A 13,127-nucleotide genomic window follows, 5' to 3' on the forward strand; every position below is an offset into this window, starting at 1 on the left:
TGCCTTTTCTTGTCTTTTTCAGTCCCGCTACAAGTGTTCTTATCACATGTATTCCCCCCAGCCTTTTACAGTTTCAAAAACAGGATGTTCAAATTAAACACTGCGTGTGTTGTAAAGACTGTTTTATGGATTACTTAAAAGTACACATGAGTATGAATGTGTTTATCCTTTGATCTATGACTTTATTCTGAGGCCTCCACGGCTTAGATTCCCCAAGGCTTCTCCCAACAGGGAGGCCTGATTCTGTGGTGATGAATGATGTGAGGAGTTCTGTTTCTAATTTAGGCTCCTTACCTGCCACAGAGCTTTCGGGTTGCATAACATCCCCCAGCAGCCAGTGAGATTTACCTCTCCTAGGAAGGAGGTGACATGTGGACATGGCTCAGCACCAGCCGTGTTATTCTATCTCAGTTCACCAGAGTACACAGCTCTAGTTGCTCTATCCACTTGGCAGGAGGGCAAGAATGATGAGAAAGATTGACTGGACATAAATGTAAATTTATTCTACATATGAATGGATTGAGGTGTCCTTTATGTTATTATCTGAGTCTTGCTTTATCTGAGTAAGCTCAAGTAGCTTTTATTGCACCTTAATAGTTTCTCCTAGTGTTCAGATTCTGAATCTACTGTTCTTGTTACTGCCTCTATCATAAATGGTGTTTGATAGCCATTTGTGTTCAAGTGATATGGAGGCATAGATGAGCGCACATGACCTAGACAATCCAGAATTCAGAGTTGATGGAGTAGTGTAATTTCTTTTTATATTTTATAGTTTCATAAATTATTATCCCTAATAGCACCCTTTCTAAATGTTAAGTAACTAAAGAAAAAAATGTTTGAAATAAATGTGTACTATTAAAAAAATATCAAAGGAAGGAAACAAAGAAAATAGTAAGTTGTCTAATAAGGCTGTGGCAACCATTTGTATTACATTCAGTTACAGAAATCTTTAATTTATACCCAATTTGGCAAGTTTAACCACTAAGCCATGTTGTTGGTCATTGTTTAAATTTTTATGTGCAAAACATAACATAAAATATTAAGAATAACTGGCAAATTGCATACTATAAAACAAACAAACACAAAAAACAACAACAATATAATTCCAGCTTGCAAATTAGATGTAAGCTCTGAATATATTTCCAGGAAATTTGAATTCACATATATAGGCTTGGGTTTTTTTATTATTATAATGGAGTGAAAAATATAGTCTGTTAGCTTAAAATGTAAAGATGAACTGTATCTTTCAAGCTCCTGACTTTCTTGTCAGTGAATAGCAAAATATTTGTCTGTGATCCTTTTGTAGCTCAGATGTTTAACAACAATGTTAAATGGAGTCTCAGCTTAATCCCACAAGCCTGAAATCAAGGAATTTACCAGGATGTGCTGTAAGTCAGAGTACCCTTCGGTGTTCATTTTTCTTGATTACAGAATCCAGTTCCTTTGAACTACAGGTCTGGACAACCATCTTAAAATTCATTCTGACCCAGGCAACTGCCTTTCCAGAGATTGCGCCAGAAGATGACGTAATAGCACACTTTTGTGATACCCTTAAAAGTTAGCTGTTTACTCAAATGTTACTTTGCTTTCTGAACAATCTTTTACTTATCCCATTGGTATTAATCTGAGATTTTTTGGGAAATGCTAGTATTTAAGCTGTACATGCTGTAGGTTATGAAAATTTAAAGAGATGTTAATTCTTTGGATTCTACCACTTCCACCTCAAGGAGCTGAGCCTAAACAGAAATATATGGGTCTGATAGCCTGTGGAATAATGGAACTTGAGAACTCTTGGACTGATTAAAACATGAAGAGAGGGTGCCACACACCTCCCATGAGATGGACACCAAGTTGGGACGGTCATTGGACCTTTTTTCCTTCAGCCTCTTCTTTTTTGTTACTGCAGTTCTTTTAAACAGGAACAATTCTGGGTCAGGAATTTTGACTGTAGATTAGTAACCCTGTCCCTCCACTTGAGACCCTGTCTATCTACTGAAGGTAGTTCTCTGGTGGAATTTTAGGGGTTTCTTACATGTACTATCCTATCATCTGCAAATAGAGATACTTTGACTTCTTCTTTTCCAATGTGTAGCCTCTTGATATCCTTTTGTTTTCTAATTATTCAAGCTAGAACTTCAAATACTATATTGAATAGATAGGGATAGAGTGGGCAACCTTGTCATGTCCCAGATTTTAGTGGAATTTCTTCTAGTTTCTCTCCATTTAATTTGATGTTGGCTGTTGGTTTGCTATATATTGCTTTTATTATGTTTAGATATGTGCCATGAATTCCTGATCTCTTCAGTACTTGGAATGTGAAAGGGTATTATATTTTATCGAAGGCTTTATTCAGCACCTAAAAAGATAATCATATGATTTTTATCCTTGAGATTGTTTATGTAGTGTATTACATTGACAGATTTTCATATATTGAACCATCCCTGCATCCCTGAAATGACGCCTACTTGATTGTGGTGAATGATGATTTTGATGTGTTCTTGGATTCAGTTTGTGAGAATTGTATTGAATATATTTGCATTGATATTCATAAGCAAGATTAGTCTAAAGTTCTCTTTCTTTGTTGGGTATTTGTGTGGTTTAGGTATCAGAGTAACTGTGGCTTCATAGAGTAAATTAGGTAGTCTTCCTTCCATTTCTATTTTTTATGGAATAGTTTGAGGAGTGTTGTTATTAGTTCTTCTTTGAAAATCCAGAGAATTCTGCACTAAAACTATCTGGCCCTAGGCTTCTTGTGGTTGGGAGGGTTTTTTTTATGACTATTTATATTTCCTTAGGAGTTATGGGACTATTTAGATGGTGTACCTGATATTAATTTAACTTTACTAGGTGACATATGTCTATAAAATCATCTATTTTATCTAGATTTTCCTGTTTTCCAGTTTTGTAGAGTAAAGGCTTTGATAGTAGGTTGTGATGATTTTTAAAAATTTCCTCAGGTTCTGTTTTTCTACCTTTTAATTTGTGATTTTGTTAATCTGGATTTTGTCTATGTGCCCTTTAGTTAGTTTGGCTAAGGATTGATCTTAAATCTTGTTGTTTTTCTCAAAGAACCAGCTCTTAGTTTGCTCTATTCTTTGTATCATTCTCTTTTAGCCATGAGTTTAACCATTTCCTTTCCTCTACTCTTCTTGGGTGTTTTTGCTTCTTTCTGTTCTAGAGCTTTCAGGTATACTGTTAAGTTTCTTGTACAGATCTCTCCAATTTCTTTATGAAGGCACTTAGCACTATGAATTTTCCTCCTAATACTGCTTTCATTGTGTCCCATAAATTTGGGTATAATGTGCTTTTATTTTCATTGAATTCTATGAAGTCTTTGATTTCTTTATTGATTTCTTCCCTGACCAAGTTATCATTGAGCAGAGAGTTGTTCAGTTTCTATGAGTATGGGTTTTCTGTTGGTTTTGTTGTTATTAAGTCTACCCTTAATCCACAGTGATCTGATAGAATGCATATGATTATTTCAATCTTCTTGTATCTGTTGAAGCTTTTTTGTGTTCATTTATATGGTCAATTTTTTGGTGCTGAAGGTTCCAGAAGGTTCCATAAGGTGCTGAAAAGATGGTATATTCTCATGTTTGGAGGTTAAATCTTTTGTAGATACATGTTAAAGCCATTTGGTCCATAACTTACACTGTGAGTTTCAGTGTGCCTCTGTCTAGTTTTTGTTTTGGTGATCTGTCCATTGGTGAGAGTAGGGTATTGAAGTCTCCCACTATTGTTATGTGAGATTCAATTTGTGTTTTGGGCTTTAGTAAAGTTTGTTTTACAAATGTGCCTGTCCTTGCATTTGGAGTATGGATGTTCAGGATTGAGACTTCTCTTGGTGCATTTTTCCTTTGATGAATATGAAGTGTCCTAAGAATGGCAACTCCAGCTTGTTTCTTGGGACCATTTGCTTGGAAAAAATTTTCCAGGCTTTTACTCTGAGGTAGTGTCTGTCTTTGTCACTGAGGTGTGTTTCTTGTATGCAGAAGAATGCTGGATCCTGTTTACATATCCAGTCTCTTAACATGTATCTTTTTATTGGGGGAATTGAGTCTATTGATGTTAAAAGATATTAAAGAAAGACGATTGTTAGTTCCTGTTATTGTTGCTAGTGGAGGTAGTATTATTTGTGTATGATTCTCTTCTTTTGTTTTTTGTGAACTGTTTAGTTTCTTGTGTTTCTTTGGGTGTAGTTACTCTCTTTGTGTTGGATATTTTGTTCCAGTAGTCTCTGCAGGGTTGGATTAGTAGAAATATATTGTTTAAATTTGGTTTGGTCATAGAATATCTTGATTTCTCTATCTATGATGACAGAGTTTTGCTGGGTATAATGTACTGGTCTGGCATTTGTGTTCTCTTAGGATCTGGATGACATATGTCCAGTATCTTCTGGCTTTTAGAGTCTCTGTTGAGAAGTCTTGTATAATTCTGATAGGTCTGTCTTTATATGTTAGTTGGTCTTTCCCCTTGTGGCTTTTAATAGCCTTTCTTTGTTTTGTGCATTTAGTGTTTTGATTATTATGTGTCAAGAGGGTTTTCTTTTCTTACTTGGTATTTTGCAGTTTTCTTGTATGTTTATGGCCATCTCTTTCTTTAGGTTTGTGAAGTTTTCTTCTATGATTTTGTTGAAGATGTTTCTGGTCCTTTGAGCTGAGAATTTTACGCCTCCTCTCTTACTATTATTCTTAGGTTTGATATTTTCATTGTATCTTGAATTTCCTGGATATTTTGGGTTTAGAGCTTTTTATACTCTGTATTTTCTTTGACTGATATATCAAGATCTTCTATGGTATCTTCTATGCCTGAGATTTTCTTTTTAAATTTAATCTTATTTTTTATTAGATATTTTATTTACATTTTAAATGTTATCCCCTTTCCTAGTTTCCCCTCTGAAAACACTCTATCACTTCCCCCTTCCCCCTGCTCCCCAACCCACTCACACTTGCTTTCTGGCCCTGGCAGTCCCCTATACTAGGGCATAGAGCCTTCACAGGACCAAGGGCCTCTCCTCCCATTGATGACTTACTAGGCCATCCTCTGCTACATATGCAGTTAGAGCCATGAGTCCCACCATGTGTTTTCTTTGGTTGGTGGTTTAGTCCCAGGGAGCTCTGGAGATATTGGTTGTCTCCAGGGTGGTCTCCTTTTGTGCTTTCTTTATTGTTTGTATCTCCAATTTTTGGTTCTTGAAATATATCATTCAATTCCTTCACCTGATTGATTGTATTTTCCTGTATTTCTTTAAGGGATTTGTTTCTTCTTTAAGGGCTTTTACCTATTAGCCTGAGTTTTCCTGTATTTCTTCAAAGGAATTCTTTATATCCTCCTTAAAGACCTGTACCATCTTCAAGAGATGGGACTTTAGGTTATTATCTTACTTTTCTTGCATGTTGAGGTAGCCTGGGCTTGCTGTGGTAGGAGAACTGTGTTCTGATGGTGCCAAATTGCATTGAGTTCTATCACTTAGGATCTTGTGCTTGTCTCTGGCCATCTGGTTCTCTCTGGTGTTAACTGGCCTGGACTAGAACTGGTTCTTTGGAGGCAGGTAGACCACTGTGATCTGAGTTAGGGCTGGTCTCCTTGGAGGCAGACAGAGTTGTCTCTGGTTAGGGTGACGCTCCTGTGTCTCTGGTTAGAGCAGGCCCCTATGCCCTTGGTTACTGCAGACCTCCTGGCAGGCTCACAGGCTGTAGTGTTTGGTGGATATAGGGTCACTGGTCTGGCTCAGGTGGGGAAGTGGAATGGAAGGAAGGAAAAGATCTGGGGTTGGAGGAGGGGAGTAGTTCCTGTATCAGCTGGGCTGTGTGGGTATTCCAGCTGGCTTGGGTATTTGGGCTAAATTCTCACCTATGTCCTTGGTCACTACAGACCTCCTTGGAAGCACACAGGCTGCAGTGTTTAGGTGGATATCCTTTCTGAAAAAAATTATTTTTTATTTTGGATCAATTTATTTTTTTATAAAACTAGTCTCATGTAACATTTTCACCAAGTTTACTGAGGAAGTATTTATTTATTTTCAATCTTTTATTAGATATTTTCTTCATTTACATTTCTTTTTTTTAATTAGGTATTTTCTTCAATTCATTTCCAGTGCTATCCCAAAAGTCCCCCATACCCTCCCCCACCCACTCCCCTACCCACCCACTACCACTTCTTGGCCCTGGCGTTCCCCTATACTGAGGCATATAAAGTTTGTATGACCAATGGGCCTTTCTTTCCACTGATGGCTGACTAGGCCATCTTCTGTATATATACAGCTAGAGACACGAGCTCCAGGGGATACTGGTTAGTTCATATTGTTGTTCCACCTATAGGGTTGCAGATCCCTTTAGCTCTTGGGTACTTTCAAATGCTATCCTGAAAGTCCCCTATACACTCCTCCACCCTGTTCCCCTACCCACCCACTCACACTGCTTGGCCCTGGCATTCCCCTGTACTAGGGGATATAAAGTTTGCAAGACCAAGGGGCCTCTCTTCCCAATGATGGTCAACTAGGCCATCTTCTGCTAGATATGCAGCTAGAGACACGAGCTCTGGGGGTACTGATTAGTTCATATTGTTGTTCCACCTATAGAGTTGCAGAGCCCTTCAGCTGCTTGGGTACTTTCTCTAGCTCCTCCGTTGGGGGCCCTGTGATCCATCCAATAAATGACTATCCACTTCTGTATTTGCCAAGCACCGGCATACCCTCACCAGAGACAGCTATATCAGGGTTCTTTCAGCAAAATCTTGCTGGCATATGCAATAGTGTCTGCTTGGTGGCTGATTATGGGATGGATCCCCAGATGAGACAGTCTCTGGATGATCCATCCTTTCATCTCAGCTCCATTTTCAAAGATTTACTTTAGTTTACTTGGAGATACATGACTATATCTGTATGTGGGTGTCCTACTGGTTTTATGTCAACTTGACACAGCTAAAATCATTTGAGGGAAGGAAAACTCAATTAAAAATTGCCTCCATAAAATCAGCCTATAGGCATGCCTGTAGGGCATTTTTATAGCTACTGATTGATGGGAAGGGCCAAGCCCTTTGTGGGTAGAGACATCCCTGGGCTAGTGGTCCTGAGTGCTATGAGAAAGCAAATTGAGCAAGCCCTGATGAGCAAGCTTGTAAGCAGCACCACTCCATAGCCTTTGCATTATCTTCTGCCTCCAGGTTCCTGCTCTGTTTGAATTCCTGTCCTGACTTCTTTCAGTGTTGAACAGCAATATGGAACTGTAAGCCAAATAAACCCTTTCAGCCCTTTGCTTTTTAGTCCTAATATTTAAATGCATCAATAGAAACCATAATTAAGACAGTATGAATGTACATTTATGATTACAAATGACTAAGGAAGTCCAAAGAGAGCAGCATATCTTCAGGAGGGTGCTGTATACTGAATTTGAGTCTTCTCAAAAACCAGTAAGTGCACTTAACCATCTTTCAAGCTCTGCACATAACTTTTGAGCTAAAGTTTCTCCTTACACATGAACCTCATTGGTTGCAGTAGACTAACAATTCAATATGCTTCTAGGAGCCACCAGTACCCACAGCCTCATCCTATCACCAACCAGTTCTTGGGATTCAGGTACACAGAACATGTCAGCTATCTCAGTATGTACTGGATATCTGAACTCAGATTCTCATACATCTCAGTTTGCATTTAATGAAATGACCCATTGTCTTAGTCAGGGTTTCTATTCCTGCACAAACATCATGAACAAGAAGCAAGTTGGGGAGGAAAGGGTTTATTGGGCTTACACTTCCGTACTGCTGTTCATCACCAAAGGAAGTCAGGACTGGAACTCCAGAAGGTGAGAAAGCAGGAGTTAATGCAGAGGCCATGGAGGGATGTTCTTTACTGGCTTGCCTCCCCTGGCTTGCTCAGCCTGCTCTCTTATAGAACCCAAGACTACCAGCCCAGGGATGGTCCCACCCACAAGGGGCCTTTCCCCCTTGATCACTAATTGAGAAAATGCCTTACAGTTGGATCTCATGGAGGCATTTCCTCAACTGAATGTCTTTTCTCTGTGATAACTCCAGCTGTGTCAAGTTGACACAAAACTAACCAGTACACCCATCTTGGACTTCCTTATCCCAGGCACTATTTAAAAACTTTCCATGTATAAACACTTGTTGGTTATTATAACATCATTAGAAGTTTGTAATATTATCCCCACTCTACAGTTGTGAAGCAAATGCAGAGAGTGATAGTGTGTTTTGCTGAGACCACGTGGCTAAGGTGATGATTATGATTAAAACAAGCAATATTCAAAGATGCTACATTTCGACCAAATCCTTATACATAAACATACTAATGTATGATATGCAGAGAAATGGAGTTATGTGCTCAGCACACTATTCAATAGTCCATACTTGAAGAGAACTATGACTAAAACATGGAAGCAATTGTTACAGGATTTTTATATAATAATATTATTATCACAACAACAACAACAGGAATAAGCAGTAAAATCAGTCAGATGTAAATGACAAAGTAATACCTTTTCCATGTTTCAGATAAAAGAAAAAGTATCCATAAAATCATTGGACCAATTTGACCAAACTCTACTTTAGAAAACATCTATATACAGTACTGATTTTTAAATTTTATTGTAGATTATGTATAATTTAGCTTATTTGAGTAGGGCTTCTGACCATCCTGGCATAAATGAAGATACCCAAATTGGCACTTGTATTCCTCCTTTTAAGTATCAGATCATTGAAGCAATAATCCCCAAGGAAATTAAATTTTTCTAGGCAGCTCACATTTGCAAAAGTAAAAACCTGGACCCTGCTTTGGCCAAGAGGAAGCTAGTATTCTAGAAAGAGATTTGACAGTTATGACTTGTCAGACCTCCTTGCAGGAGAGACTGGAACTAAATGATAATGGCAACAAGATAATTATAACAGGACCACACTTTGTCTAGGACTACAGCTACACACACCTTTGCCCTCTTTGTAAAAGGTAAGTTTCATATCTTCGTAAAAGGTAAGTTTCTGTAATAAGACTTGAGAAGTGTCTCTGATAACTTCTCTGTTTCTTTTTCTACCTTGTTTCCTCTATTCTTCCTTTAAAAAACTTCTTGGGTCATTGTGGTGGTTTACATAGGTTTACCACCCATAGATTCATGTGTTTGGATGCTTGATCAGCAGGGAATGACACTATTAGGAGGTGTGGCCTTGTGAGAGGAATTATATCATGGTGGGAGTGAGCTTTGATATCTCCTATGTTTAAGCTCCATGCATTGTGGAATTCAAGTTTTATGGCTGCCTTAAGATCAAGATGTGGAATTCTCACCTCCTTCTCTAACACCATATCTGCCTGCACACCACCATGCTTTGCACCATGATAATGGGCTAAACTTATCAACTGTAAGACTGCCCCAATTAAATGTTGTCCTTTATAAGAGTTGACCTGCTCATGGTGTACCTTAAGACAAGCATTGTACATGAGCAATCATAAATACCATCTACTCAGGAAGTAAACATTCACTAGGCGATCATCAAAATGGGGCCGTCATATAATGATGATTCTAACACCAGAAAATATTCCCAAGTCCACAAAAATAATTTTTTATCAAGTTGCATTACAATTCTTATTTAAGAATTAAGAAATTCTCTCCCAACTCATAAATTCATAAATGTATAGGGCTGAAAGACCTTTTAATTTTATGGTACCTTAACATATTAAAAAGCCTTAGAATCCCTGGGAGCTGGCATTTCTTTGAATACTTCCTGAGATAATGTACTTACTCCCTTAGAATGGTCCACAATATGTCTTTAGTACCACAGGGTCTATGACATTGTTGTTTTTCTTCAGGGACAGAGGAAAGCTCCCTTAGTAGATCCTGCAAGCCTTGGCAGGATTTATGTTTTATAAAATGATGATTTGGGGTGTTCTTTGAAAGAGTCCTAACAATTGAAGACTCATACACTTTGAAATGATTAATGACTTGTATTGGCACCAAAAATGTTTGAAGTATAACAAATATTCTAAGAGATTTCTTTTGTGATTATTCAGCAATTCAGGTTTGAAGTTTGTGGTTGAACGAGAGCAAACAGAATTTAAATGTTGTTGAATTGTCCTAGATGAAAATGCACAAATATGGATGGGAACTGAATATATCAGTTCACTTTTTCTCTCTTCCAAAATTCCATGTAAGCAACAATAAAAGATTTCTTCAGGCATAAATCCACAATTATTTGGAGGGATGAGAGAAAAGAAAATAAAGACAAAACAGTCAAACATGGAAAGCAGACAATTTGCTGCCAAATTCCTGAGAGAATCCCAGAAATTGAGTCTTAGGAGAATTTCGAAAGCACATGATGCAATTTCATTTGCCCTGGATTTCTTAAAGCCCAGTAGTCTGTAATGGTACTGAAATCTAGAGTAAAGGGGTTGGCTGGTTCTTACAGAACCTAAGAGAGGTCTGCTATACTGCAATTATTCAAGGTCTTTCTCGGAGACTTCCAACTCCAGGTCTTGCAACAAAAGAAAATTCCTACTTTCCTTACAAAGATTATCCATATGTGGGACTCCTGAAACCAAAGCCCAAAAGCAATGAAATACTTCCTACAGTCATTGTTTTATAACTCACATGAGTTAAGTGGGAAAGGTTTAGAAAGTACATAAAATTTCATGAAGCTTCCTGAAGTAGGAGGGAACCAATTTCTTTCTGAACATTAAAAGAGAAAGAACTCCTGAGAAGGGCCCTTTTATTGTATGATTGGCATAGTAAGGAGGACTGACAGAAAATCAATTCTAGGGGTGAATATTCAGAGCCTGTTTCTAATGGGTCAAGACTAAGGGCTAGCTAGATTTTTTTTTTTAAAGATTTATTTATTTATTATATGTAAGTACATGTAGCTGTCTTCAGACACTCCAGAAGAGGGCGCCAGATCTTGTTACGGATGGTTGTTAGCCACCATGTGGTTGCTGGGATTTGAACTCTTGACCTTTGGAAGAGCAGTCGGGTGCTCTTAACCACTGAGCCATCTCACCAGCCCCTCTACTAGCTAGATTTTAATGTTTTAGTGTTGAAGAAGGTTGAGTTCATTCTGTAGATTAGGAATGGACAGGGAAATCTGTGAGTAGGCACATCATTCAGTAAAGAGAGTGTGCTGTGAATAGCTAAGAATGTCAGCAAGCATGCCTCAGAGAGATCTAGAGATAAGCAAATAAACAATGGGCTTTTGTAATCGCAGAGCAAACCCAGCAGCTCTGCCTAGTTACTGGTTCAGAACCATACTCTGGGCAGTCATGAACATAGGAACAAAGAATTAGTCAGGATAATTACTTCAGGTAAAAGAAAGATGATCATAGATAGAGATAAAATGGATCTCTTGAAAGACAATATAAACAAACTGAGATGTGTGTAAACTAGCCACAGAAGAACATGGAGGTTGGTGCTGAGATATTGTACAGAAAGAGAAATTGGCAAAACATTTGATGTCTGATTGGGGTTGTGTTGTGCAGAGTACATATCTAAAAATAACAAACTAGAAAAATTCACAAATATATAAATAAAAATCATTAGGAAAGATAAATTCTTTCTAAGATCCCCAAAAATGTTACTATAGAATACTTTTAAAAATAGCACTCAGCTTCTACACATGAAGAATTCAATATTTTCAGTGTTGTTTTGTTGTTGTTTTTGTGGTTGTTGTTTCTGTTTTATACAATATTTGCTATGTTCCCATCCATCCTTTAGAATTGAGGATATTCCAGCTTTATGTGTTTGATTACATAACTCAATTTTTTTAAATTTATAGACACTTACAGATATTTCCTCCATCACAAAATAGATTCTTGGTTTTAGACTTGTGAATAATGTTATACCTGTTAGGACTTTCAGGATTCTAAGATGTTGACTAAATAGGTTATTTCAGTATGAGGTGGAAATAGGGCTTTAGAGGACAAGTCCTACAGTGATGTTTAAAATAATGTGTTGGGGTGTTCAATTGACCAAGAATAGTCTCTATTAATTGATATGATTAAGACCCACCTAAAGCTTAGTGGTGGGTGTATCTGTGAGGGCCATTCCAGAAAGGATTAGCTAGATTATGAAGTCCTGCTTGTATATATACTGCACCCACTGCTGTATTGGAGTACCAGGGAAGATTAAAAAAAGGGAGGAAAGAGGAATACTGTTGAGGACCAGTAGCTCTCTTTTCTGGTTCCTGTTCTTCTGAAATGTGACAAGTACTTCTCCCTCCAAGAGCTGCCTGCCATCTTGCCTTATGTTACTTTATTGGGTTATTTATTGGTTATTTATTTGTTGGGTATTTAGTACAGAAATTAAAACTAATGCATTTAATATCATCTCTTTAAAACATTTAAAAATGTTCCCTATGAAGAAGCCAAAAGATCAGGAAAAATGGATCAGTTCTGAGGAACACATAAGCTTTTTGTAACCATGTAGAAAAATACTCCATAAAGGCTAGAGATACAGTACACTTTTAGATCAGTCCACCAATATGTGTGAGGCCATAGCTTTAATCCCCAATACCGTATAAAATGTGTGTTATCCCTATATTTGGGAGGTAAAGGTACTAGAATCATCAGACTATGAAGGTTACCATTGACTAGACAATGACCTTGAGGTCAGCCTGGGATACATGAGACCCCATCTCAAAGAAGGAGTTAAAAACTACTCCCTCATAGTGAAACATCCTAGCCATACATATACATTTCAAAGATATAAATAAATATTGGGAAGCATTTAATAAAAACTCTTTTCTCTCTCATATTATGAACTGTTTGTGACCTGGGACCTTTAAAAAGACTAAATTATTAATCCCAATTTTCAAAATCTGTAAAATTACAAAATATCTACAAATCCATGGCTTTCATGGCATACCCATGAAACTCATTGGCCAACAACTATTGGTGGAAACACATGGAAGCAGAAACGGCTACAGAGCACAACATGAAAATTCTGCAGCTGTATCACTGATACACTACTGATGTGATACACAAACAAGCCATCTAAATGACTACACATCTCAAGTATAAAAGAGTCATTTAGCCAACTTTCTAAGATGTGGGGATAGAGGCACTGAGGATGTTAACATATTTTGAGCTGAGTTAGTTGATTGGTTTCGTTTTTACAGTGCTCAGGATAAAACCTGAGATC

This window comes from Mus caroli, unplaced genomic scaffold (genome assembly GCF_978045245.1).
Source record: "Mus caroli unplaced genomic scaffold, Mus_caroli_1 scaffold_16, whole genome shotgun sequence".
Taxonomy (NCBI): domain Eukaryota; kingdom Metazoa; phylum Chordata; class Mammalia; order Rodentia; family Muridae; genus Mus; species Mus caroli.